The following is a 4217-nucleotide window of genomic DNA, read 5'->3' on the forward strand; positions in this document are numbered from 1 at the left end:
GTCCGCTATGGAATTGCTATCTTTGGGGATCTGAGTGATTTCGAAGTGCTTAAATGACCCCAGAGCGGTCTTGGCCTCCTTTAGATAGCGGACCATGTTCTCTTCTTTAGCTTGGTACTCCCCTAAAATTTGGTTGACGACCAGCATGGAGTCGCTGCAAATGCTGATCGCGGTTGCACCCATTTCTTTGGCAAGTCGCAACCCGGCGAGCAGGGCTTCACACTCTGCCTCATTGTTGGTCGCCTTAAACCCGAACTGGAGAATACCATGAATTCGAGCCCCTTCAGGGCTTACAAGGAGAAGACCTGCACCGGCTCTTTTCCTGTTCGATGACCCGTCAACGTAGAGGTTCCAGGTTGACAGGTTCTGAATACTTTCTCGCACAATTTCGCTGGGCTATTGCTCGCTATAGGAAAATTCTGAGATGAAGTCTGCAACAGCTTGCCCTTTAATGGTTGATCTGGGCTTGTACTTCAGGTCGAATTGGCTCAGTTCCATGGCCCATTTGAGCAGCTTACCCGAGGCTTCTGGTTTCTGGAGGACCTGCCTGAGGGGGTAATTAGTCATTACGTTAATTGTATGGGCATGGAAGTAAGGTCACAGCTTTCTAGACGTGATCAGCAGAGCAAAGGCTAGTCGCTCCATTTCTGGATACCGCATCTCGGGATCCGATAAACGCTTGCTTGCATAATAGACTGGCCACTGCGCCTTTTCCTCTTCCCGCACTAAAGTTGCACTGACCGCGAACTGAGAGACGGACAGGTAGATGAGCAGGATTTTCTGTGGAAGAGGCTTAGAGAGGAGAGGTGGTTTCCCCAGGTGTTCTTTTATACTCTGGAATGCTTGTTCGCATTCGGGAGTCCATTCGAATTTCTTGTTCGCCTTCAGAACATTGAAGAATGGTAAGCAGCGGTCTGTTAACCTTGATATGAAGCGACTAAGTGCCGCTATCCGCCCATTCAGACTCATGACCTGCTTCTTGCTGGTCGGGCTCTCCATATCGAGCAGGGCTTGGATCTTCTCGGGGTTTATTTCTATGCCCCGTTGATTAACCATATACCCTAGGAACTTTCCCGATGACACCCTGGACGAACACTTAAGAGGGTTTAGCTCCATTCTGTAGAGTCGGAGAATGTCAAACATCTCAGCGAGATGCGCAATGTGTTCTGGGGTGACCCGGGATTTGACCAGCATATCGTCCACATAGACTTCCATTGTCTTCCCGATCTGGTCGGAGAACATACGGTTGACCAACCTCTGATAGGTCGCGCCCGCATTCTTGAGACCGAAAGGCATAACTTTGTAACAGTATAGCCCCCGGTCCGTAATGAAGGACGTATGCTCCTTATCCGGCCCATACATCGGGATTTGATTTTACCCCGAGTACGCATCTATAAAGCTCAGCAGCTCGTGCCCTGAGGTGGCATCAACGAGCTGGTCGATCCTCGGCAGAGGGAAGCTGTCTTTCGGGCAAGCCTTGTTGAGGTCGCTGAAGTCAACACAGGTCCGCCACTTGCCGTTCGGCTTCTTTACCAAGACCGGGTTAGCGACCTAAGTCGGGTAGAGTGCCTCTCGGATGGACCCATTTCGGAGGAGGTTTTCCACTTTCGATTTTAGTGCGGCGTACCGCTCTGGATCCATCGCTCTTCTTTTCTGGCGAACCAGTCTGGCCTCACTGCTAATGTTCAATGAATGGCAAATAATGTCCGGGCTGATCCCGACCATATCTGCATGCGACCAGGCAAACACGTCCATGTTTTCCTTTAAGAAGTCTATCAGCTCGGAAGCGAGCTGAGGGTTGAGACAGCTCCCAATTTTTAATACTCGGCTCGGCTCTTTTGGATCAACCGAAACTTTGGTAAGATCCTCAACCGGGCCACTAGGAGGAATTTCTTGGACTCGCGGATCTATGTTATCCTCCGCCGGACCGGGCTGAGGCTCGATCCGACTGATCGCCATAGCCTGGCGAGGCACACATCGTGAAATGCCCTTTCCTTTGTCTGCCATCTGCATCGCTTTTATATGGCATTCGCGAGATGCGCTTTGTGATCCGCTTACTTCCCCTATCCCTATGGGAGTGGGAAACTTTATCTTGAGGTGATAAATGGAAGTAACTGCCTTGAAGCTTCTCAACAGAGGTCGTCCCAAGATTCCATTAAAGGCCGATGGGCAGTCCACGACCAGGAATTTGGTAACCCTAGTCACCTCGTCATAGTCGTCGAGCGTGACTGGTAGCTGGATTGTTCCTCTGGGGATCAGGTGGTCCCTTGTAAAATCGTAGAGAGGTATCAAGGCGGGCTTTAGGTCGGCCTCGTCTAAGTTCATTCTATCGAAAGCAGTCTTGAACAGGATGTTCACAACACTTCCGTTGTCCACAAGCATTCTACAGACATTATGACACCCTATCAGGGGCGTGATCACCAGGGCATCCTCGTGAGGATGGTGCAAGTGAGCTGCTTCCCTTTCGCAGAAGGTGATCGACTCCTCCTTTCGAGCCTTTTGCGGTGGCTGCGAAGTGTTCATTACTCTGATCGGGTCGTGATATGCCTCACGAGCATACCTTTCTTGTGCTCCTCGCGTGTTTCCTGCGAGGTGTGGACCTCTGAAAATTATATTAACGCTACTATACCCGCTGCGATCACGACACTTTTTCTTTTGCTCCCCTTGGCTCTCTTTTGGGGAGTCATCAATATACTCCTTGAAGTGCCCATTTTTAATGAGCTCTTCGATTGCCTGCTTTAGGGCTCGGCATTCATCAGTGTGATGTCCGTTATCCCGATGGTAACGGTAATATTTTTTGCTGTTTCTGGCCGTAGCGGGAGTTTTCATTGGCTCTGGCTCACCGAGCAGGCTGGCCTCCTCGAATTTGTCAAGGATCGTAGATATGGACACGTTCAGCGGAGTGTATTGAGGTCCGTCCCTGTCGCGACGAGGAACAGAAGCATAGACTTTTTGTGCTCGTAGCGGAGTTTCTTCCCTTTTCACTGATCATCAATGTCTCCTTTGCGATCAACTCTTCTACTCTCCCCCCGATCAGACATACCGCTCGAAGCGCCTTGATCGGGGCGGCGGAGTGCCGCCAACGAATTTTCTATCTGAAGATACTTTTCTGCAAGATTGTAAAATCCGGTGAGAGAAACATCGTCCTCAGCCTGCAGTTCTTTCCACAGGTCGGTTTGCGGGCGAACTCCAGCCATTATAAATGTTCGGATGGACTCTTCTGGAGCGTGAGCCACCTTGTTCATTTCCCTGTGGAAACGGTCGATGAAGGACTGCAGGGATTCATCTCTTTCTTGCCTTATGTTGCTGAGATAGCTCAAAGGCATCGAAAATTTCTGATTGGCTTGGAAATGCTGTAAGAACGTCGTGCTCATCTGAGGCCACGAACTGATCGATCCCGCTGGGAGTGACCTCAACCACCGCTTGGCGTGAGAAGTGAGCGTCACGGCCAAACAGCGGCATTTAGCAAGGTCCGAAACCTGGTGGAGCTCCATCAGGTCGTTGAACTCGTACAAATGATCCTGCGGGTCATGGTTCCCTTCAAATGGTCGCATGTCGGGCATTCTGAACCCTGGTGGGAGTGGAGCAGCTAGCACTTCGGGAGAGAATGGGGATGTAGAGGCGACCTGAGCCTGTTCGCTTTGCTGCTCCCTTAACCTGTCCAGAGCTCGCTGTAACTCCTCAATTTGCGGCAACGGGCCCAATTGAGGGTTGCTTTCACTCATGCGAGTCCGACCTTCGCGATTACGGTTCAGGAAAGTCCAGAGGTCGGATTCCTCTTCGCCTCGACCGGCATTTCCGGTCGCACTCGACACACGCTGGCTAGTGGCGTGTGAAGGCGATGGGTTATGCGGGGCGTTTTCACGACCCTCGCAGTGGTACGAACCGCCTCGCGAGGTGTGGGGGCCACCTGCATAACGATCGGGACCATTCTGTTGGCGGTGATATGAATCATCGCGCCTGGCATTTTTGCTTGGGTTCGCTTGCGACGCGGCATGGGACAGCTCGGGATTTATTTTTTCGCCGAGTCTCAGCTTTGCCGGCACCCTGCTAGGGGCGCGATTTGTGCTCGCTGGTCCTTGGGAGCCTGTAGGCTTACCTTTTGCCACTTGCTTTCCCTTGCGTCTACGCGCTGCAGTGCTCGCAGCTCGGGCTATTGCCCTTTGCCGCGCTTTCGCGTGACCTGCAGGCTTCTTTGGCGGTTGCACCGCCCCAGC

The sequence above is a fragment of the Pistacia vera genome, unplaced genomic scaffold (genome assembly GCF_008641045.1).
Source record: "Pistacia vera cultivar Batoury unplaced genomic scaffold, PisVer_v2 Contig6, whole genome shotgun sequence".
In the NCBI taxonomy this organism is placed as follows: Eukaryota; Viridiplantae; Streptophyta; class Magnoliopsida; order Sapindales; family Anacardiaceae; genus Pistacia; species Pistacia vera.